General features: G+C 47.7%; 1 protein-coding gene across 1 annotated transcript in view; it reads right to left on the reverse strand.

Annotated features, from left to right (window-relative positions):
- The window catches only part of LOC138287288 (zinc finger protein 91-like), a 74,872-nt gene that overhangs the window by 20,401 nt on the left and 29,467 nt on the right, over window positions 1-25,004 (reverse strand). Inside the window, exon 2 of the mRNA XM_069227646.1 lies at window positions 19,414-19,496. The gene's annotated coding sequence lies outside the window, so the exon portion shown is untranslated. The remainder of the gene's footprint in view (window positions 1-19,413; window positions 19,497-25,004) is intronic.

A 25,004-nucleotide genomic window follows, 5' to 3' on the forward strand; every position in this document is an offset into this window, starting at 1 on the left:
GGGGAGTGACCACTCCCCTGACCTGCACCTCCCCTGGGAGGTGCCCAGAGCTCCTCCAGTGTGCTCCAGACCTCTGCCATCTTGGAAACAGAGGTGCTGCTGGCACACTGGACTGCTCTAAGTGGCCAGGGCCAGCAGGTGACGTCAGAGACTCCTTCTGATAGGCTCCTTCAGGTGTTGCTAGCCTATCCTCTCTCCTAAGTAGCCAAACCCTCTTTTCTGACTATTTAGGGTCTCTGCTTTGGGGAATTCTTTAGATAACGAATGCAAGAGCTCATCAGAGTTCCTCTGCATCTCTCTCTTCACTTTCTGCCAAGGAATCGACTGCTGACCGCGCTGGAAGCCTGCAAAACTGCAACAAAGTAGCGAAGATGACTATTGCAACTCTGTAACGCTGATCCTGCTGCCTTCTCGACTGTTTTCCTGGTGGTGCATGCTGTGGGGGTAGTCTGCCTCCTCTCTGCACTAGAAGCTCTGAAGAAATCTCCAGAGGGTCGACGGAATCTTCCCCCTGCTACCGCAGGCACCAAAGAACTGCAACACCGGTCCCCTGGGTCTCCTCTCAGCACGACGAGCGAGGTCCCTTGTTAGTCACTACACAGGTAACACATTCAGGCACACTTATGAGCACTGGGGTCCTGGAGAACAGGGTCCCAGTGACACATACAACTAAAACAACATATATACAGTGAAAAATGGGGGTAACATGCCAGGCAAGATGGTACTTTCCTACACCAAGTAGGTGTTGTTCAGGGTGGACCAGTTTCTCAATTACCATAGTAACACTGGCACCAGTGTCCCTGTAGGCCTGAACCTCAACACCATTTATTAGGGGTAGTTGCTTGTACTTATCCATGTTAAGGGGACAAGCAACTAAGGTGGCTAAATCAATAGCCCCCTCAGAGACTAACACAGCCTCTGTGGTCTCCCTAATCAGACCAACCCCAACTAAGTTACCAATAGTGAGCCCAGCTACTCCCTTGGATTGGCTATTAGTAGGTTTGCTCCCACCACCACTGCTATTAGTAGGGACACTAGGTGTATCAGTAGGGGTTGTAGTGGTAGGAGGCTTGGTGCTTTTCTTTGGACAACTGGGATCTGTTGTCCAATGGCCTTTTATTTTACATAAATAGCACCATGGTTTCTTTTCCTTGTTTTGATTGGAACAGGATTTGGGCCCACCACCCCCACCAGAGTGTTTTTGTGGGCCTGATGAAGACTCATTTTTAGATTTGTCCCCACCCTTGTCAGAAAACTTACCATCCTTCTTCTTATTGCCATCTTTGTCACTCCCTGTCTGAACTTTTCTGTTCACCCTTGTTCTGACCCATTTGTCTGCCTTCTTTCCCAATTCTTGGGGAGAGGTCAGATCAGAGTCCACCAAGTACTGGTGCAACAAATCCGACACACAATTATTAAGAATATGCTCTCTCAGGATCAAGTTATACAGGCTGTCATAATCAGTAACTTTACTGCCATGTAACCACCCCTCCAAGGCCTTCACTGAATGGTGAACAAAATCAACCCAGTCTTGTGAAGACTCCTTTTTGGTCTCTCTGAACTTTATCCTGTATTGTTCAGTGGTTAAGCCATAACCATCCAGGAGTGCATTCTTAAGAACTGTAAAATTATTGGCATCACTTTCTTTCACAGTAAGGAGCCTATCCCTACCTTTTCCACTAAATGATAGCCATAGGATAGCAGCCCATTGCCTTTGAGGGACATCCTGTACAACACAGGCCCTCTCAAGTGCAGCAAACCACTTGTTAATGTCATCCCCCTCCTTATAAGGGGGAACTATCTTATGCAGATTCCTTGAATCATGCTCTCTTGCAGGATGACTATGGGGAATACTGCTGCTGCCACCATGGGTTTCTAAACCCAGTTTCTGTCTTTCCTTCTCTACTTCTAAGGATTGTCTATCTAAATCCAGCTGTTGCTGTTTAAGCTTCAGTCTGGATTGCTCCACTCTCAATCTATTGAGCTCCCTTTCTAACATTCTGTCATCAGGGTGGGTGGGAGGGACATTCCTAGACACAGAAGTATGGTGAGAATGGACAGAAGGAGACCTATCCCTTACAGAAGGCACCCTAACAGCTTGGCTAACAGAAACATCACTTCTACTGTGGTGAGAAGGAATACTCTTGTTATGATGTGAGACAGCACTATCTGTATGGTGTGACTCAACCTCAGTACCAACTATGCTAGACTGTCTAGTAATGGGCAGGCTGAGAAGTTTCTTTCTTGAATCTTTTCCTGGGGGAGTCCCTGGATAAGATTGGGAACCATTAGCTATTTTTTCAACAGATGGGGCCCCTTTGGCCTTATCTTGTTCTCTAAGCATGTTAAGCAACAATTCCAAAGAAGGATTCTTCCCTACACTCAAACCTCTTTCTATACAGAGACTCCTTGCTCCTTTCCAGCTAAGGTGGTCATATGCAAGTTTGGACAGATCAACATTTTGGCCTGTGCCAGACATTTTAGAAGAGTTTAAGTGACAGAAAAAGTGAAGAAAACGTTTTTCAGAACTTTTTAGAAAGACAGAAAAAAACTTTTTAAGAACTTTTAGAAAGTTTAGAAGTACTTTTCAGCACTTAGAAAAGAGTGAAAAGAGGAAATGCAAAACTTTTTAGCAATGTGTACACACACTGAACTTGTTTTGTATATTTTTCTCTTATGAAAAGTACAATGACAAGAGTGGTAAGTAGTCTCAAAGCACTTATCCCACCGCTGCACAACCAATGTAGGAGGCTGGACTGGCTTGTAGTGAGTACCATGGGGTACTTACACCTTGCACCAGGCCCAGGTATCCCTTATTAGTGTATAGGGTGTCTAGCAGCTTAGGCTGATAGATAATGGTAGCTTAGCAGAGCAGCTTAGGCTGAACTAGGAGACGAGTGAACCTCCTACAGTACCACTAGTGTCACTTGCACAATATCATAAGAAAACACAATACACAGATATACTAAAAATAAAGGTACTTTATTTTTATGACAATATGACAAAGTATCTCAGTGAGTACCCTCAGTATGAGGATAGCAAATATACACAAGATATATGTACACAATACCAAAAATATGCAGTATAGTATTAGAAAACAGTGCAAACAATGTATAGTTATAATAGGATGCAATGGGGGCACATAGGGATAGGGGCAACACAAACCATATACTCCAAAAGTGGAATGCGAACCACGAATGGACCCCAAACCTATGTGACCTTGTAGAGGGTCGCTGGGACTGTAAGAAAACAGTGAGGGTTAGAAAAATAGCCCACCCCAAGACCCTGAAAAGTGAGTGCAAAGTGCACTGAAGTTCCCCAAAGAGCACAGAAGTCGTGATAGGGGAATTCTGCAGGAAAGACCAACACCAGCAATGCAACAATGATGGATTTCCAGACTAGAGTACCTGTGGAACAAGGGGACCAAGTCCAAAAGTCATGATCAAGTGGAGAGTGGGCAGATGCCCAGGAAATGCCAGCTGTGGGTGCAAAGAAGCTGCTACTAGGAAGTAGAAGCTGAGGATTCTGCAGGAACGACGAGGGCTAGAAACTTCCCCTTTGGAGGATGGATGTCCCACGTCGTGAAGAGTCGTGCAGAAGTGTTTTCCCGCCGAAAGACCGCAAACAAGCCTTGCTAGCTGCAAAGCTCGCGGTTAGGGTTTTTGGGTGCTGCTGTGGCCCAGGAGGGACCAGGATGTCGCCAATTGCGTCAGGGGACAGAAGGGACGCCCAGCAAGACAAGGAGCCCTCTCAGAAGCAGGGAACACCCGCAGAAGTACCGGAACAGGCACTACGAAGAGGAGTGAAACGGTGCTCACCCGAAGTTGCACAAGAGAGTCCCACGCCGCCGGAGGACAACTCAGGAGGTCGTGCAATGCAGGTTAGAGTGCCGTGGACCCAGGCTTGGCTGTGCACAAAGGAAATCCTGGAAAAGTGCCCAGGAGCCGGAGTAGCTGCAAAAGACGCGGTTCCCAGCAATGCAGTCTGGCGTGGGGAGGCAAGGACTTACCTCCACCAAACTTGGACTGAAGAGTCACTGGACTGTGGGAGTCACTTGGACAGAGTTGCTGAGTTCAAGGGACCTCGCTCGTCATGCTGAGAGGAGACCCAGAGGACCGGTGATGCAGTTCTTTGGTGCCTGCGGTTGCAGGGGGAAGATTCCGTCGACCCACGGGAGATTTCTTCGGAGCTTCTAGTGCAGAGAGGAGGCAGACTACCCCCACAGCATGCACCACCAGGAAAACAGTCGAGAATGCGGCTGGACCAGCGTTACAGTGTCGCAGTAGTCGTCGTGCTACTTTGTTGCAGTTTTACAGGCTTCCAGCGCGGTCAGCAGTCGATTCCTTGGCAGAAGGTGAAGAGAGAGATGCAGAGGAACTCTGATGAGCTCTTGCATTCCTTATCTCAGGAAATCCCCAAAGCAGAGACCCTAAATAGCCAGAAAAGAGGGTTTGGCTACTTAGGAGAGAGGATAGGCTAGCAACACCTGAAGGAGCCTATCAGAAGGAGTCTCTGACGTCACCTGCTGGCCCTGGCCACTCAGAGCAGTCCAGTGTGCCAGCAGCACCTCTGTTTCCAAGATGGCAGAGGTCTGGAGCACACTAGAGGAGCTCTGGGCACCTCCCAGGGGAGGTGCAGGTCAGGGGAGTGGTCACTCCCCTTTCCTTTGTCCAGTTTCGCGCCAGAGCAGGGCTGAGGGGTCCCTGAACCGGTGTAGACTGGCTTATGCAGAAATGGGCACCATCTGTGCCCATGAAAGCATTTCCAGAGGCTGGGGGAGGCTAGCCCTCCCCTGCCTTAACACCTTTTTCCAAAGGGAGAGGATGTAACACCCTCTCTCTGAGGAAGTCCTTTGTTCTGCCTTCCTGGGCCAAGCCTGGCTGGACCCCAGGAGGGCAGAAACCTGTCTGAGGGGTTGGCAGCAGCTGCAGTGAAACCCCTGAAAAGACAGTTTGGCAGTACCCGGGTCTGTGCTACAGACCTGTGGGATCATGGGATTGTGCCAACAATGCCAGGATGGCATAGAGGGGGCAATTCCATGATCATAGACATGTTACATGGCCATATTCGGAGTTACCATTGTGAAGCTACACATAGGTAGTGTCCTATGTGTAGTGCACGCGTGTAATGGTGTCCCCGCACTCACAAAGTCCGGGGAATTTGCCCTGAACAATGTGGGGGCACCTTGGCTAGTGCCAGGGTGCCCACACACTATGTAACTTAGCACCCAACCTTTACCAGGTAAAGGTTAGACTTATGGGTTACTTATAAGTTACTTAATTGTAGTGGTAAATGGCTGTGAAATAACGTGGACGTTATTTCACTCAGGGTGCAGTGGCCGGCCTGTGTAAGAATTTTCAGAGCTCCCTATGGGTGGCAAAAGAAATGCTGCAGCCCATAGGGATCTCCTGGAACCCCAATACCCTGGGTACCTTAGTACCATATACTTAGGGAATTATAAGGGTGTTCCAGTATGCCAATGTAAATTGGTGAAATTGGTCACTAGCCTGTTAGTGACAATTTGGAAAGAAATGAGAAAGCATAACCACTGAGGTTCTGGATAGCAGAGCCTCAGTGAGACAGTTAGTCATAACACAGGTAACACATTCAGGGCACACTTATGAGCACTGGGGCCCTGGCTGGCAGGGTCCCAGTGACACATACAACTAAAACAACATATATACAGTGAAAAATGGGGGTAACATGCCAGGCAAGATGGTACTTTCCTACAGCAACAGCAACCATGTACTCCAAAAGTGGAATGCCAACCACGAATGGACCCCAACCCTATGTGAGCTTGTAGAGGGCCGCTGGGACTGTAAGAAAACAGTGAGGGTTAGAAAAATAGCCCACCCAAAGACCCTGTAAGTTAGGTGTAAAGTGCACCTACAACCCCCAGAGAGAACAGAATTCGTGATAGGGGAAGTCTGCAAGGAAAACCAACACCAGCAATGCAACAACAGTGGATTTCCGGACCTGAGTACCTGTAAGACAAGGGGACCAAGTCCAAGAGTCGCGACAGTGTCGAGAGTGGGCAGGAGCCCAGGAAATGCCAGCTGAGTGTGCAAGGAAGCTGCTACCGGATGGAAGAAGCTTGGTGTTTTCCATGAACGAAGGGACTAGGAACTTCCCCTTTGGAGGATGGATGTCCCACGTCGTGAAGAAGCTTGCAGAGGTGTTCCCACGCAGAAAGAACGCAAACAAGCCTTGCTAGCTGCAAGGGTCACGGTTAGGGTTTTTGGATGCTGCTGTGGCCCAGGAGGGACCAGGATGTCGCCACTTGGATGAGGAGACAGAGGGGGCGCCCAGCAAGTCAGGGAGCCCTCACAGAATCAGGCAGCACCCGCAGAAGGACCGGATCAGGTACTTAGAAGAGGAGTGAACCGGAGTCCACCCGAAGTCACAAAAGGGAGTCCCACGACGCCGGAGGACAACTCAGAAGGTTGTGCACTGCAGGTTAGAGTGTCGGGGACCCAGGCTTGGCTGTGCACGAAGGAACTCCTGGAAGAGTGCACAGGAGCCGGAACAGCTTCAAATCAGGCGGTACCCAGCAAAAGTAAAAAAGCCTTGGTGTTATTTATGTAAAGTAAAAGGCCATTGGACAACTGATGCCAGTTGTCCAAAGAAAAGCACCAAGCCTCCCACTACCACAACCCCTACTGCTACACCTAGTGCCCCTAGTAATAGCAGTGGTGGTGGGAGCAAACCTACTAATAGCCAAACCAAGGGAGTAGCTGGGCTCACTTTTGGTAATTTAGTGGGGGTTGGTCCTGTTAGGGAGACCACAGAGGCTGTGTTATTCTCTGAAGATGCCATTGATTTGGCCACCTTGGTTGCTTGTCCCCTTAATATGGATAAGTACAAGCAACTTCCCCTAATAAATGGTGTTGAGGTTCAGGCCTACAGGGACACAGGTGCCAGTGTCACCATGGTAATAGAGAAACTGGTACACCCTTAACAACACCTACTTGGTCACCAGTACCAAGTGACAGAGGCTCATAACAACACCCTTAGCCACCCCATGGCTGTTGTGAATCTCAACTGGGGGGGGGGGGGTTACTGGTCCAAAGAAAGTTGTGGTTGCCTTAGATTTACCTGTGGACTGTCTATTAGGAAATGATTTAGAGACATCAGCTTAGGCAGAAGTGGAGTTGGAGGCTCATGCAGCAATGCTGGGCATTCCTGGGCATATTTTTGCTTTAACCAGGGCTCAGGCCAAAAAGCAAAAAGGACAGGGTGACTTGGATCCTGGAACAATGGACCAAGTGCTCCCTAAAGCTAGGGGTAGCAAGAGTAAATCCCTACCCACTATCCCTCCCTCTACAGATGATTCAACTTCTGAGGAAGAAGAATTTCCCCCCTGTGCAGAACCTTCACCAGAGGAGCTGGAAGCAGACACTGCTGAGCTTTTGGGTGGAGGGGGGCCTGCCAGGGAGGAGCTGAGTATGGCACAGCAATCCTGTCCTACATTAGAGGGTCTCAGACAGCAAGCTGTCAAGCAGCAAAATGGGGATGTCAATGACTCACACAGAGGTTACTGGGAGGACAGCCTCTTGTACACAGAGGCAAGGGACCCAAAACCTGGATCAGCCAGGAGATTGGTCATTCCCCTGCAGTACAGAGAGTTCCTCCTAACTCTGGCATGACATTCCTTTGGCTGGACATTTGGGTCAGATTAAAACATGGGAAAGGCCTGTCCCCCTGTTTCACTGGCCTAGGATGTCAGAGGAAACAAAAGATTTGTGTAAGTCTTGCGTGACCTGCCAAGCCAGTGGCAAGACTGGTGGCACTCCAAAGGCTCCACTTATTCCACTACCTGTGGTTGGGGTTCCCTTTGAAAGGGTAGGGGTTGACATAGTTGGCCCCCTTGACCCTCCTACTGCTTCAGGCAATAGGTTTATCTTGGTGGTAGTGGACCATGCCACAAGATATCCTGAAGCTATTCCTCTAAGGGTCACTACAGCACCTGCAGTGGCAAAAGCCCTCCTGGGAATCTTTTCCAGGGTGGGTTTCCCAAAAGAGGTTGTATCACACAGGGGTAGCAACTTTATGTCTGCATACTTGAAGGCCATGTGGAAGGAATGTGGTGTAACATACAAATTCACCACACTTAATCATCCACAAACAAATGGACTGGTAGAGAGGTTTAATAAAACTCTCAAAGGAATGATAATGGAACTCCCTGAAAAACTCAGGAGGAGATGGGATGTCCTGTTACCTTGCCTCCTTTTTGCATACAGAGAGGTACCCCAGAAAGGAGTGGGCTTCAGCCCCTTTGAACTCCTATTTGGACACCCTGTAAGAGGTCCTCTAACACTTATGAAGGAGGGTTGGGAACAACCTTTAAAAGCTCCTAAGCAAGATATAGTGGACTATGTACTTGGCCTAAGATCCAGAATGTCGGAGTACATGAAAAAGGCCAGTAAAAACCTTCAGGCCATCTAAGAGCTCCAAAAGCAATGGCATGACCAGAAGGCTGTTCTGATTCAGTACCAACCAGGACAGAAGGTGTGGGTATTGGAGTCTGTGGCCCCAAGAGCACTCCAAGACAAATGGAGTGGACCCCATCTCATTGTTGAAAAGAAGGGCAACTTACTTGGTTGACCTAGGCACTGCCAGGAGTTGTCGTGCCGCACCGCGCGGCGCGAGCAGAGCGTTCGGCACAAGCCGCGCGTTCGGCTCGGGCCGCGCGTCGCGTCCTTAAGACGCGGCGTGCCCCGAGCCTTTCCTGCACCCTACGAGGCCCCAGAGCTTACTTGGGGCCTCGCTCTGTTCTCTCTCTCCGTTCTGTTAGGGTCTCCTGACCCCTCTTACCTGTTGTGGCTCCTTTCTTCTTTCTTCTGTCTTCTTTCTTTTTGGGTCTGTTTTTGCACTTTCCTTTATGTCTTTTCCCCTTCCCAGGTTACCCTTGTCTTCCCAGCATTCCTCCTTCCCTATTCTCTATGGTTTCTATTCTATTCTATTCTATCTACTTTTCCCTATCCAAGATGGTGTCCTTTTTCTTCCTGTGGGTCACTTCCTGTTTTGTGGTATTTAAGGGTGGTTTTTTCTTCTCTTCATTGCGCTGCAACACTCTCTGTTTAGATGGTGTCCTCGCTCCTGATTTCCTAGCCTTTGGTTCTGGAATTCGCCATTTCTGTGTTATTAACGTCAGTTCTTTTTGATTCCTGTTCCTCTGTTCTTGTTTCAGGAATCCTCTGTGAATCTTCTCTTGGAGGTTTTTTCCCCTTCTTCTGAAGGGGTTTTTTCCCTCTGGCGCTACTTTCTTTAGGTCACGGTCTGTTCTTGGCGTTCCATTGCCTACGGCACCGTGGCTACCAGAAAGAGTCGCCCCTTTTTGGGCCAAAGCCGAACCCTCAAGATTCACGCCTCAAGATCTGCAAACTCCAGGCGCAAGCAGCACATGAGTCGTGACAGATTGCAGCGCCCAACCATTCCGACGTCTTCTAACACCATGGAAGACACTGTGGTAGCAGCTGCAGATCCGGATCAATCTCTCCTGACGACAATTCAGCAACAAGCTCAAGAATTACAACAACTACGTAGTGAGAATGCTGCATTGCGACAGGCTTTGGCTTTCCGTAGTGGTGATGTTCCGACGCTCTCCGCCTCTACCCATCGTTTTTCTGGTGAGCCAACCCAACTGCGTGAGTTCCTTGATTCCTTAACAGTGTACTTCGCCTTCCGACCCACCCAATTCTCCCAGGACAGAACAAAAGTGGGTTATCTCATCAGTGCCTTATCCGGTCCTGCCTTGGCCTGGGCAACCCCGATGGTATCATCTAACGATCCGGTATTGTCGGACTATTCGGCCTTCGTGAATCGCTTCAAGCAGATGTTTAGTCGTCCAGGATTGGAGGCTTCAGCGGAAGAAGCCTTATGCGATATTCATCAAGGCTCACAAGATGTCCTTCAATACATAACACGCTTTCGTCAGCTAGCGGCAGAGACCACCTGGGTGGAACGTACTTTGGTGACTTTGTTTCGTAGAAGACTCAAAGAAGAAATAAAGGATGAACTAGTACATTCCACCAGAGTGGAAGATCTTCGTGGCCTGATGGATCAAGCCCTTTCCATCGAGTATCGCCTTCAGGAACGGAGAGCAGAGAAGAGAAAGGGTAGAGGGTCTTTCCAACCAAGCACTTCACGAGTTTTTCCGCATCGTTCTGAGGAACCTCGCCCTCCTGTCAGAGACATCGAAGGAGAACCCATGCAGGTGGATACAACTCGAGGCCCTCTCTCCGCTAGCGAGCGAGAAGATAGACGAAAGAAGGGGTTGTGTTTGTACTGCGGTTCTGCCGGCCACATGCTTCGTACCTGTCCAGTACGTCCTTCAAGGCCATCGGGAAACGCCGCTTCCCGTCCTCTGTAAGAAGGGAGGGGACGGGATTAGTAGCTATACCTTCCATCAGTTCCTTTAATGACAATACTACATCCTTGTTCATTGTACCAGTCATGTTACAATTACCTGATGGCCGTCAAGAGAAAACTATGGCACTACTAGATTGTGGAGCTAGTGGAATTTATATGGATAAGAAGTGGGCCACTACTCAACAAGTTCCTACACAACCTAAGGAGATTCCCGAACAAGTACACACGGTGGACGGATCCTTAATATCATCGGGTCCAGTTGATACAACTACCCTGATGCTGAGTTTACAGATCCGTAACCATCAGGAACACATCTCCTTTGACCTTATAACTTCCCCCAATCATACCATCATTCTTGGAATCCCGTGGTTCATCAGACATAATCCATATGTTAACTGGGCTACCAGGACGGTTTCCTTGTCTTCACAGTTCTGTCACGAGCACTGTTTTGCTTCTGACAAGTATTGGTCACCCAAGAGATCAATAATCACGGAAGGTACTACCGGTTCGACCATTAATACAGTCCAAGGAGTTCCTGAACACTATTTGGAGTTTCAAGACGTATTCCAAAAACCCTCCAGACTAGTGTTACCTCCCCATCGAGATTACGATTGTGCTATTCCCTTGGAACCTGGCACTATCGTTCCTTTTGGAAGGATGTATTCCCTCACGGAAACTGAAAAGGAAGTACTAAAGGAGTACTTGGAAGAAAATATTCAAAGTGGTCTTATTGTTCCATCGTCTTCTCCGGCCGGGGCTCCTCTCTTTTTCGTACCCAAGAAGACAAAGGATCTTCGCCCTTGCCTGGATTTTAGAGGCCTGAATAAGATAACTATTAAGGATCGATATCCTTTGCCTCTCATCAGGGACATTTTAGAGGCCGTCAGAGGGGCCCAACGGTTTACCAAACTAGATCTACGGGGAGCCTACCACCTTTTACGCATTAAAGAAGGAGATGAGTGGAAAACGGCCTTTAGGACTCCATTTGGTCACTTTGAATACAGAGTAATGCCCTTTGGTCTTACTAATGCCCCCGCAATCTTTCAGAGATTTATGGACTCAGTGTTTTCTGATCTCCTGAATCAGACAGTTGTAATCTACCTAGATGATATTCTTATTTATTCTAGAAATCCCGAACTCCATTCTTTCCATGTGAAACAAGTCCTTCAACGACTCCAGGCACATCAACTATTTTGCAAACCCGAGAAGTGTGAGTTTGACAAGACGGAAGTCAAATATCTGGGTTATCATTTAAGTCCCACAGGTGTAGCTATGGATCAAGAAAAAGTACAAGCTATTCTAGATTGGCCTTCTCCATCTTCTATTAAAGAAACACAATGTTTTCTAGGATTAGGGAACTTCTATCGGCAATTCAACTCAGACTTTGCAAAACAAACTAGCCATATAACTCACACTTTAAAGAAGGAAAGTCTAACTAAAGGGTTTGTCTGGACTAAAGCTGCCGAAACAGCCTTTCAGGATTTAAAGAAAGCATTCACGCAAGCTCCCATTTTAAGACATCCAGATACCAACAAACAATTTATTGTTGTCACCGATGCTTCTGAAAAGGCCATTGGAGCTGTCCTACTCCAACAACAGGAGGATGATGGGCTTGAACATCCTGTTTTCTATCTGTCTCATATACTCTCTATTGCAGAACAACATTACTCAGTACTAGAAAGAGAATTGTTGGCTCTGAAAACAGCTTGTATAGAATGGAGACAATTTCTGATGGGTTCCAAGGAACCCTTTGAAGTGAGAACAGACCATCGAAACTTACAATGCTTACGAAATTTCGTATGCCAAAATAGTCGTCAAGCTCGTTGGGCCTTCTTCTTCAGCCAGTATGATTTCTACATTACATATATTCCTGGCTCCCAAAACATTCTGGCTGATGCTCTGTCGCGTCGTTATCCAGATTGTACTCCTGCCCCAGCTCAACATCTACTGGAACCTAATAAGATCATTGGGGTAGCTCAGTCTTTTCTGGAGGAGGTACAACTAGAATACTCCAATCTATCTGATGATGAAGTAGAGAACTTAAGGCCTCTATTACATAAGAGACAAGGATACTATTATTATCAAGATCTGTTATTCATCCCTACTAACAGAGTTAGAGAAAAAGCATTACAAATGTGTCATGATTCACCGGTTGCGGGTCATAGAGGCATCAAGGCCACACAAGAACTGCTATCACGATTTTTCTGGTGGCCTACTTGGAAACTGGATATTGAAACATACGTTCAGGCGTGTCCCACATGCGCTCAAGTCAAGATTCCCCGAACCAGACCTGCAGGATTACTCCAGCCCTTGCCGGTTCCGCCAACTCCATGGCACACCATCTCTACTGATTTTACGTGTTCGTTACCACCTTCAGCAGGAAACCGGGTAATCATGGTCACTGTGGACTCTTTTACTAAGATGGCTCATTTCACTGCTCTGAAAAAGCTACCTACATCCCAAGAACTAAGCCAGATATTCATCGACCACATCTTCCGTCTTCATGGACTTCCTCATACCATTATATCTGATAGAGGACCTCAGTACATTTCCCGGTTTTGGAGGTATTTTTGTAAGACACTTAATATCAATAGAGCTCTGTCATCGGGCTTCCATCCTCAGACCAATGGACAGACAGAGCGTCTGAATCAAGGCCTAGAACAATACCTTCGTTGTTTTTGCAACTCTACTCAAAACAACTGGAACACTTATCTTCCTATTGCTGTATTCTCTTACAATAATTCAGTCCATAGTGCCTCCAAGACCACTCCTTTTTTCTGTTCTTATGGTTTTCATCCTACCTCTTTCCCTACTTCTTCTCGGTCTCCCACTCCCTTGCCCGCTATTACTTATTTTTCCAAACGCCTTCTACAAATCCATAGATTGATTCGATCCAATCTTTTACACACCAAACGATATATGAAGAAAGTAGCAGACAAAAAACGTAGGACCACTCCGGACTACCATCCACAAGATAAAGTTTGGCTTTCTTCTAAATTCTTACCCTCACGTCTCTCTCAGAACAAGTTCACACCTCGCTACTACGGGCCTTTCCGTATTCTCCAGTTGCTTAATCCTGTCACTGTCCGTCTTCACTTGCCTCACACGTGGAAGATTCATCCAGTCTTCCATGTCTCCCAACTCAAACCTTATGTGCCTGATCCTTATTCTCGTCAGTTTTCCTGTCCTCCTCCTGTCTTAGTGGATGATGTTCCTGAATATGAGGTTCAGGAAATTTGTGACTCTCGACTTTTTCACAAACGTCTGCAGTATCTGATTCATTGGAAGGGTTATCCTCTCAGTGAATGTTCTTGGGAAGATGCATCTTCTGTTCATGCTCCTCTTCTGATCCAGCGTTTTCACCGTTTATTTCCTTTCAAACCAGGGCCTTCGGGAGGGGGGCCTACTGTTGCGGCGCACCGCGCGGCACGAGCCGAGCGTTCGGCACAAGCCGCGCTTCGCGTCCTTAAGACGCGGCGTGCCCCGAGCCTTTCCTGCACCCTACGAGGCCCCAGAGCTTACTTGGGGCCTCGCTCTGTTCTCTCTCTCCGTTCTGTTAGGGTCTCCTGACCCCTCTTACCTGTTGTGGCTCCTTTCTTCTTTCTTCTGTCTTCTTTCTTTTTGGGTCTGTTTTTGCACTTTCCTTTATGTCTTTTCCCCTTCCCAGGTTACCCTTGTCTTCCCAGCATTCCTCCTTCCCTATTCTCTATGGTTTCTATTCTATTCTATTCTATCTACTTTTCCCTATCCAAGATGGTGTCCTTTTTCTTCCTGTGGGTCACTTCCTGTTTTGTGGTATTTAAGGGTGGTTTTTTCTTCTCTTCATTGTGCTGCAACACTCTCTGTTTAGATGGTGTCCTCGCTCCTGATTTCCTAGCCTTTGGTTCTGGAATTCGCCATTTCTGTGTTATTAACGTCAGTTCTTTTTGATTCCTGTTCCTCTGTTCTTGTTTCAGGAATCCTCTGTGAATCTTCTCTTGGAGGTTTTGTCCCCTTCTTCTGAAGGGGTTTTTTCCCTCTGGCGCTACTTTCTTTAGGTCACGGTCTGTTCTTGGCGTTCCATTGCCTACGGCACCGTGGCTACCAGAAAGAGTCGCCCCTTTTTGGGCCAAAGCCGAACCCTCAAGATTCACGCCTCAAGATCTGCAAACTCCAGGCGCAAGCAGCACGTGAGTCGTGACAGGAGTCCCCTTAGGGTGCTCCATATCAATCGCCTAAAACCCTACTATGACTATGACCACTCCCCTGACCTGCACCTCCCAGGGGAGGTGCCCAGAGCTCCTCCAGCGTGCCCCAGATGTAGGAAGGTACCATCTTGCCTGGCATGTTAACCCCATATTTCACTGTATATATGTTGTTTTAGTGTATGTGTCACTGGGACCCTGCCAGCCAGGGCCCCAGTGCTCACAAGTGTGCCCTGTATGTGTTCCCTGTGTGATGACTAACTGTCTCACTGAGGCTCTGCTAACCAGAACCTCAGTGGTTATGCTCTCTCTTTCCTTTCCAAATTGTCACTAACAGGCTAGTGACCAATTTCACCAATTCACATTGGCATACTGGCACACCCTTATAATTCCCTAGTATATGGTACTGAGGTACCCAGGGTATTGGGGTTCCAGGAGATCCCTATGGGCTGCAGCATTTCTTTTGCCACCCATAGGGAGCTCTGACAATTCTTACACAGGCCTGCCACTGCAGCCTGAGTGAAATAACGTGCACGTTATTTCACAGCCATTTACAACTGCACTTAAGTAACTTATAAGTCACCTATATGACTAACCTTTCCCTGGTAAAGGTTGGGTGCTAAGTTACTTAGTGTGTGGGCACCCTGGCACTAGCCAAGGTGCCCCAACATTGTTCAGGGCATATTCCCCAGACTTTGTGAGTGCGGGGATACCATTAAACGCGTGCACTATACATAGGTCACTACCTATGTATAGCGTCACAAATAGTAACTCCGAACATGGCCATGTAACATGTCTAAGATCATGGAATTGTCACCCCAATGCCATTTTGGCATTGGGGAGACATTTCCATGATCCCCCGAGTCTCTAGCAGAGACCCGGGTACTGCCAAACTACCTTTCCCGGGGTTTCACTGCAGCTGCTGCTGCTGCCAACCCCTCAGACAGGTTTCTGCCCTCCTGGGGTCCAGCCAGGCTTGGCCCAGGAAGGCAGAACAAAGGACTTCCTCAGAGAAAGGGTGTTACACCCTCTCCCTTTGGAAAAAAGTGTCAGTGCTGGGGAGGAGTAGCCTCCCCAGCCTCTGGAAATGCTTTGATGGGCACAGATGGTGCCCATCTCTGCATAAGCCAGTCTACACCGGTTCAGGGATCCCCCAGCCCTGCTCTGGCGCGAAACTGGACAAAGGAAAAGGGAGTGACCACTCCCCTGACCTGCACCTCCCAGGGGAGGTGCCCATAGCTCCTCCAGTGTGCTCCATACCTCTACCATCTTGGAAACAGAGGTGCTGCTGGCATACTGGACTGCTCTGAGTGGCCAGGGCCAGCAGGTGACGTCAGAGACTCCTTCTGATAGGCTCTTACCTGTGTTGCTAGCCTATCCTCCTTCCTAGGTAGCCAAATCTCCTTTTCTGGCTATTTAGGGTCTCTGCTTTGGGGAATTCTTTAGATAACGAATGCAAGTGCTCATCCGAGTTCCTCTGCATCTCTCTCTTCACCTTCTGCCAAAGGATCGACCGTTGACTGCTCAGGACGCCTGCAAAACTGCAACAAAGTAGCAAAGACGACTACTGCAACCTTGTATCGCTGATCCTGTCGCCTTCTCAACTGTTTTCCTGGTGGTGCATGCTGTGGGGGTAGCCTGCCTCCTCTCTCCACTAGGAGCTCTGAAGAAATCTCCCGTGGGTCAACGGAATCTTCCCCCTGCAACTGCAGGCACCAAAAGACTGCATCACCGGTCATCTGGGTCCCCTCTCAGCACGACGAGCGTGGTCCCTTGAACTCAGCAACTCTGTCCAAGTGACTCCCACAGTCCAGTGACTCTTCAGTCCAAGTTTGGTGGAGGTAAGTCATTGCCTCCCCACGCTAGACTGCATTGCTGGGTACCGCGTGATTTGCAGCTGCTCCGGCTCCTGTGCCCTCTTCCAGGATTTCCTTTGTGCACAGCCAAGCCTGGGTCCCCGACACTCTAACCTGCAGTGCACAACCTCCTGAGTTGTCCTTCGGCGTCGTGGGACTCCCTTTTGTGTCTTCAGGTGAGCTCCGGTTCACTCCTCTTCATAGTGCCTGTTCCGGCACTTCTGCGGGTGCTGCCTGCTTCTGTGAGGGCTCCCTGTCTTGCTGGGCGCCCCCTCTGTCTCCTCACGCAAGTGGCGACATCCTGGTCCCTCCTGGGCCACAGCAGCTTCCAAAAACCCTAACCGCGACCATTGCAGCTAACAAGGCTTGTTTGCGGTCTTTCTGTGTGGGAACACCTCTGCAAGCTTCTTCACAACGTGGGACATCCATCCTCCAAAGGTTGAAGTTTCTAGCCCTCTTCGTTCTTGCAGAATCCACAGCTTCTACCATCCGGTGGCAGCTTCTTTGCACCCTCAGCTGGCATTTCCTCGGCATCTGCCCAATCTCGACTTTGTCGCGCCTCTTGGACTTAGTCCCCTTGTTCCACAGGCACTCTCGTCCGGAAATCCACTTTGGTTGCATTGCTGGTGTTGGTCTTCCTTGCAGAATTCCCCTATCACGACTTCTGTGCTCTCTGGGGAATATAGGTGCACTTTACACCTACTTTTCAGGGTCTTGGGGTGGGCTATTTTTCTAACCCTCACTGTTTTCTTACAGTCCCAGCGACCCTCTACGAGTTCACATAGGTTTGGGGTCCATACGTTATTCCCATTCCACTTTTGGAGTATATGGTTTGTGTTGCCCCTATACCTATGTGCTCCTATTTCAATCTACTATAACTTTACACTGCTTGCATTACTTCCTTTTGCTATTACTGCATATTTTTGGTATTGTGTACATATATCTTGTGTATATTTGGCATCCTCATACTGAGGGTATTCACTGAGATACTTTTGGCATATTGTCATAAAAATAAAGTTCAATAAACAGGAGGGACAGGGAGATTAATGGTCCAGTGTACTGTCTCCCTTACTGAAACTCTAAACCAAATAAGTACACTGTTCCAAACAACGTGAACACAGGGAACTAGAAAGGACTGCAGTGAAATTGTTGTAGGAGTGCCCTCAAGCATCACATTAGGATGTCAAGCATCATCATTGGGCTAACCCCTCGCCAGACTGGCACTGTAATGTCTGACGGGCCTCCAGCGGAAGGATGGAGGCTCGTCAACCAAGAAGATGATTAATCAAAAGACTGCAGCCCATATTGACAGGGGGAATGAAGGAGAGACAAGAGTCTAAAATTAGCTCTAATCCTTTTAATAATTTTAATTTCAATAGGGATTAGGCCAAGATTAAAAAACACAGCTCGGAGTATACAGGAAAACAATGTTACCAACACTCCTTCAAAGGTAGAGAGGAGGCAAGTAGTTTGCTCCTAACATATGGTCGACATGTTTCGCGCCCTCACGGTCACACACGGATCCACTGGCGCTTCATCAGGACCGCTAACATTTTACTTCTCCTTATTAAAACAAGACAATAAATGCTGGGAGGTCACTTACAGTCTGTCGATCTATTGTGTATGTCAGTCGAATGATAGGTCGCCCATCCCATGAAGGTAACGGGCATCATAGGGACGCGTAAACCTCTTACCCAAGGAGAGTATTTTGCACTTCTCCCCGAGGTCCGTCTTGAACCTGCCCGAGGTCGCGTTCCTGAAAGACTTCTCGGGGAGAAGTGCAAAATACTCTCCTTGGGTAAGAGGTTTACGCGTCCCTATGATGCCCGTTACCTTCATGGGATGGGCGACCTATCATTCGACTGACATACACAATAGATCGACAGACTGTAAGTGACCTCCCAGCATTTATTGTCTTGTTTTAATAAGGAGAAGTAAAATGTTAGCGGTCCTGATGAAGCGCCAGTGGATCCGTGTGTGACCGTGAGGGCGCGAAACATGTCGACCATATGTTAGGAGCAAACTACTTGCCTCCTCTCTACCTTTGAAGGAGTGTTGGTAACATTGTTTTCCTGTATACTCCGAGCTGTGTTTTTTAATCTTGGCCTAATCCCTATTGAAATTAAAATTATTAAAAGGATTAGAGCTAATTTTAGACTCTTGTCTCTCCTTCATTCCCCCTGTCAATATGGGCTGCAGTCTTTTGATTAATCATCTTCTTGGTTGAAGAGCCTCCATCCTTCCGCTGGAGGCCCGTCAGACATTGCAGTGCCAGTCTGGCGAGGGGTTAGCCCAATGATGATGCTTGACATCCTAATGTGATGCTTGAGGGCACTCCTACAACAATTTCACTGCAGTCCTTTCTAGTTCCCTGTGTTCACGTTGTTTGGAACAGTGTACTTATAAAAATAAAGTACCTTTATTTTAAGTATATCTGTGTATTGTGTTTTCTTATGATATTGTGCATATGACACCAGTGGTATAGTGGGAGCTTTGCATGTCTCCTAGTTCAGCCTAAGCTGCTCTGCTATAGCTACTTTCTATCAGCCTAAGCTGCTCGAAACACCTCTTCTACACTAATAAGGGATAACTGGACCTGGTACAGAGTGTAAGTACACCTTGGTACCCAGTACAAGCCAGGCCAGCCTCCTACACTAATGCAATATGTGTTCCATCAGTCGCCCCCATTATGTTGGGGATATGTCCCATTGCATAGAACTCAGCCTTCACTGTGGCCAAATACATTGTAGCTACACATGTGTTTAATCGAGGCAAACAAAACTCTTGTCAGCACTATTGAGAACATTGGCTGGGACATTCCTGCTGCCAAGCCCACTGTGGCTTGGAAAGAACCAGTTGCCAGGAAATGGAGCACAGATAGAACTTGCACAAGAGGGAAGATCCCAGTGGGGTGACCGATAGCACATATCAGGTCAGGCTCCAATGGGCCACAGAGCTCTGTGACTGTGGCCCTGTCCAGTCTATAGGTGAGGATAATGTACCTGTCCTCCAGTATTGCCAAGTCCACCAGGGGTCTGTACATGGAGGTATGTTCCATCTCCTATTCATCTGCAGCGGTAGCAATCTATGGGGCAAAAGAGTGAGGAGACGGTCACAAACTGAACAATGAGGCTTCAATAGAACACTGCATGCTGTTAATTTGTAATTTGTCAGTGTGAATTGTCCAGTGTGTCCAAATTTAAACAGTGGCACACCAATTATCCAGGGTTTGCCCCCCAACCCTGAAATGGCATCCGCCTGTCCTGTGTGGAGGGACAGGTGGAAGTGAGGTAATTCCACTGATGTTGTGCGCCGTTGCGGGAGGCATTCGGGAACCGCTGTGCAACTCCTCATGGGATAACATTGGGCCCTATGGGTTACAGTGGCTAATAGTGATCCACGCTGGCGGTGACGGTATGCACTGCCATGGACGTGACCACCATTTTATATCATATTCCTCACTTGCTACCTGATCTTCAACAGGAGAGGACCTACATTGGTCGTGCAGTGGTGGGATAAGTACTTGCAACTACTTACCACTTTGTCATTTGGTACATTTCATAAGAGAAAAATATACAAAACAAGTTCAGTGTATGTACACCTAACCCAAAAGTTTTGATTTTCTTCTCTTACTCTATTGCTAAGTGCTGAAAAGTACCTCTAAACTTTCAAAAAGTTTCTAAAAAGTTGAAAAAGTTTTTTTTCTGTTTCCTTAAAAAGTCCTGAAACTTTTCCTTTCTTTTATCTGTCCCTAAACCTTTTTCTATCATGTCTGGTACAGGTCCTACTCTTGATCTGGCCAGCACTGCTTATGATAACCTTAGCTGGAAAGGGTTGAGGTTTCTGTGCATTGATAGAGGTTTAGGGGTAGGGAAGAATCCCTCTAGAGAATTGTTAAATAACATGCTCAATGAAAATGATAAGGCCTTAGCTGGCACATCAGTTGAGAAGTTAGGAGATGGTTCACAATCTGATTCTGGGGCACCCCCAGTAACAATGTTAGATGGTATCCTTCCCAACTTGCCCCTTAGCAGACCACCTAGCATAACTGGTACTAATGTGAGCTCTCATCACAGTAGGGATGTCATTCCTGCAGGCCAGGTTGTTAGGGTGCCAACTGTTAGGGACAATTCTCCCTCTGTTCATTCACACCATTCTTCTGTGTCAAAGCATGCCCAACCCACCCACCCTGATGACAGAATTTTAGAAAGGGAGCTCAATAGATTGAGAGTGGAAGAGTCCAGGCTGAAGCTTAAACAGCAACAGCTGGCTCTAGACAGGAAATCCCTAGACTTAGAAAAAGAAAGACAGAGGTTGGGGTTAGGACCTCATGGTGGCAGCAGCAGTATTACAGATAGTAATCCTCTGAAAGAGCATGAGTCTAGGAATCTGCATAAGATAGTTCCCCCTTACAAGGAGGGGGATGACATTAACAAGTGGTTTGCTGCACTTGAGAGGGCCTGTGTTGTACAGGGGGTCCCTCAAAGGAAGTGGGCTGCTATCCTATGGCTATCTTTCAGTAGAAAGGGTAGGGATAGGCTCCTTACTGCGAAGGAAAGTGATGCCAATAATTTTACAGTTTTGAAGAATGCACTCTTGGATGAATTTGGCATAACCACTGAACAATACAGGATTAAGTTCAGAGAAACCAGAAAAGAGTCCTCACAAGACTGGGTAGACTTTGTTGACTATTCAGTGAAGGCCTTGGAGGGGTGGTTACATGGCAGTAACGTTTCTGACTATGAAAGCCTGTATAATCTGATCCTGAGAGAGCATATTCTGAATAACTGTGTGTCTGATTTGTTACACCAATATCTAGTGGACTCAGATCTGATCTCTCCCCAAGAATTGGGAAAGAAGGCAGACAAATGGGTCAGAACAAGAGTGTACAGAAAAGTTCATACAGGGGGTGACAAGGATGGCAAGAAGAAGGATGGTAAGTCTTCAGACAAGGGTGGGGACAAATCTAAAAATAAGTCTTCATCAGGCCCACAAAAACACTCTGGTGGGGGTGGTGGGTCCAAATCCTCTTCTAATCAAGCAAAGAAACCATGGTGCTATTTATGTAAAGTAAAAGGCCATAGGACAACTGATGCCAGTTGTCCAAAGAAAAGCACCAAGCCTCCCACTACCACAACCCCTACTGCTACACCTAGTGCCCCTAGTAATAGCAGTGGTGGTGGGAGCAAACCTACTAATAGCCAAACCAAGGGAGTAGCTGGGCTCACTTTTGGTAATTTAGTTGGGGTTGGTCTTGTTAGGGAGACCACAGAGGCTGTGTTAGTCTCTGAAGGTGCCATTCATTTGGCCACCTTTGTTGCTTGTCCCCTTAATATGGATAAGTACAAGCAACTTCCCCTAATAAATGGTGTTGAGGTTCAGGCCTACAGGGACACAGGTGCCAGTGTTACCATGGTAATAGAGAAACTGGTACACCCTGAACAACACCTACTTGGTCACAAGTACCAAGTGACTGATGCTCATAACAACACTCTTAGCCACCCCATGGCTTTTGTAAATCTCAACTGGGGGGGGGGGGGGGTTACTGGTCCAAAGAAAGTTGTGGTTGCCTCAGATTTACCTGTAGACTGTCTACTAGGGAACGATTTAGAGACATCAGCTTGGGCAGAAGTGGAGTTGGAGGCTCGTGCAGCAATGCTGGGCATTCCTGGGCATATTTTTGCTTTAACCAGGGCTCAGGCCAAAAAGCAAAAAGGACAGGGTGACTTGGATCCTGGAACAATGGACCAAGTGCTCCCTAAAGCTAGGGTTAGTAAAGGTAAATCCCTACCTACTATCCCTCCCTCTACAGTGGATTCTACTTCTGAGGAAGAAGGATTTCCCCCCTGTGCAGACCCTAAACCAGAGGAGCTTGAAGCAGACACTGCTGAGCTTTTGGGTGGAGGGGGGCCTGCCAGGGAGGAGCTGAGTGTGGCACAGCAAACCTGTCCCACATTAGAGGGTCTAAGACAGCAAGCTGTCAAACAGCAAAATGGGGATGTCAGTGACTCACATTGAGTTTACTGGGAGGACAACCTCTTGTATACAGAGGCAAGGGACCCTAAACCTAGAGCAGCCAGGAGATTGGTCATTCCCCTGCAACAGAGAGTTCCTCCTAACTCTAGCCCACGACATTCCCTTGGCTGGACATCTAGGGCAAATTAAAACATGGGAAAGGCTTGTCCCCCTGTTTCATTGGCCTAGGATGTCAGAGGACACAAAAGATTTTTGTAAGTCCTGTGTCACCTGTCAAGCCAGTGGCAAGACAGGTGGCACCCAAAAAGGCTCCCCTTATTCCACTGCCTGTGGTTGGGTTTCCCTTTGAAAGTGTAGGGGTTGACATAGTTGGCCCCCTTGACCCTCCTACTGCTTCAGGCAATAGGTTTATCTTGGTGGTATTGGACCATGCCACAAGATATCCTGAAGCAATTCCTCTAAGGACCACTACAGCTCCTGCAGTGGCAAAAGCCCTCCTAGGAATCTTTTCCAGGGTGGGTTTCCCAAAAGAGGTGGTATCAGACAGGGGTAGCAACTTTATGTCTGCATACGTGAAGGCCATGTGGAAGGAATGTGGTGTAACATACAAATTCACCACACCTTATCATCCACAAACAAATGGACTGGTTGAGAGGTTTAACACAACTCCCTGAAAAACTCAGGAGTAGATGGGATGTCCTGTTACCTTGCCTCCTTTTTGTTTACAGGGAGGTACCCCAGAAAGGACTGGGCTTCAGCCCCTTTGAACTCCTATTTGGACACCCTGTAAGAGGTCCTCTAACACTTGTAAAGGAGGGTTGGGAACAACCTTTAAAAGCTCCTAAGAAAGACATAGTGGACTATGTACTTGGCCTAAGATCCAGAATGGCTGAGTATATGAAAAAGGCCAGCAAAAACCTTCAGGCCAGCCAAGAGCTCCAAAAGCAATGGCATGACCAGAAGGCTGTTCTGATTCAGTACCAACCAGGGCAGAAAGTGTGGGTCTTGGAGCCTGTGGCCCCAAGAGCACTTCAAGACAAATGGAGTGGACCCCACATTTTTGTTGAAAAGAAGGGAGAAGTCACCTACTTCGTTGACTTGGGCACTGCCAGGAGTCCCCTTAGGGTGCTCCATGTCAATCGCCTAAAATCCTACTATGACAGGGCTGATCTCACCCTGCTCATGGCAACAGATGAAGGACAGGAAGAAGAGAGTGACCCTCTCCCTGATCTCTTCTCTTCCACAGAAGAGGATGCTCTAATGGAAGGTGTAGTTTTGGCAGAGTGTCTTACTGCTGAGCAGAAAGACAACTGCATAAATCTCTTAGGTCTGTTTTCTGAACTCTTTTCTACTGTACCAGGCACCACTTCTTGGTGTGAGCACACTATAGATACTGGAGACAGCATGCTTGTCAAAAGTAAAATCTATAGGCAGCCTGACCATGTCAGAGACTGCATAAAGCAAGAAGTTCAGAAAATGCTTGAACTGGGAGTGGTTGAACACTGTGAAGGCCCATGGGCCTCTCCTGTGGTGCTTGTACCAAAGCCTCACTCAAAAGATGGAAAAAGGGAGATGAGGTTTTGTGTAGATTACAGAAGTCTCAACCAGGTAACAAAAACTGATGCTCACCCCATACCCAGGGCAGATGAGCTCATAGATACACTGGCATCTGCCAAGTATCTAAGCACCTTTGATTTGACTGCAGGGTATTGGCAGATCAAATTATCAGAGGATGCTAAAGCAAAAAATGCATTTTCGACTATTGGAGGGCACTACCAATTCACAGTAATGCCCTTTGGTTTGAAAAATGCACCTGCCACTTTTCAGAGGTTGGTGAATACAGTCCTGCAAGGGTTGGAGGCTTTTAGTGCAGCATATCTAGATGATATAGCTGTCTTTAGCTCCACCTGGGATGATCACCTGGTCCACCTGTGGAAAGTTTTGGAGGCCCTGCAAAAGGCAGGCCTCACTATCAAGGCTTCAAAGTGCTAGATAGGGCAGGGGAAAGTGGTTTATCTGGGACACCTTGTAGGTGGAGAACAGATTGTACCACTTCAGGGGAAAATCCAGACAATCATGGATTGGGTTCCCCCTACAACTCAGACCCAGGTGAGAGCCTTCCTAGGCCTCACTGGGTATTACAGGAGATTCATTAAAAACTATGGCTCCATTGCAGCCCCACTTAATGATCTCACTTCCAAGAAGATGCCTAAAAAGGTATTGTGGACAGCTAGCTGTCAGAAAGCTTTTGAGGAGCTGAAACAGGCCATGTGCACTGCACCTGTCCTAAAAAGCCCATGTTACTCCAAGAAATTCATTGTTCAAACTGATGCATCTGAATTAGGGGTAGGGGCAGTCTTATCACAACTCAATTCTGAGGGACAGGATCAACCTGTTGCTTTTATCAGCAGGAGGTTGACCCCTAGAGAAAAGCGTTGGTCTGCCATAGAGAGGGAGGCCTTTGCTGTGGTCTGGGCACTGAAGAAGTTGAGGCCATACCTGTTTGGCACTCACTTCATTGTTCAGACAGACCACAAACCTCTACTTTGGCTAAAACAAATGAAAGGTGAAAACCCTAAATTGTTGAGGTGGTCCATATCTCTACAGGGAATGGACT

The sequence above is a fragment of the Pleurodeles waltl genome, chromosome 4_1 (assembly GCF_031143425.1).
Source record: "Pleurodeles waltl isolate 20211129_DDA chromosome 4_1, aPleWal1.hap1.20221129, whole genome shotgun sequence".
Classification (NCBI taxonomy): Eukaryota; Metazoa; Chordata; class Amphibia; order Caudata; family Salamandridae; genus Pleurodeles; species Pleurodeles waltl.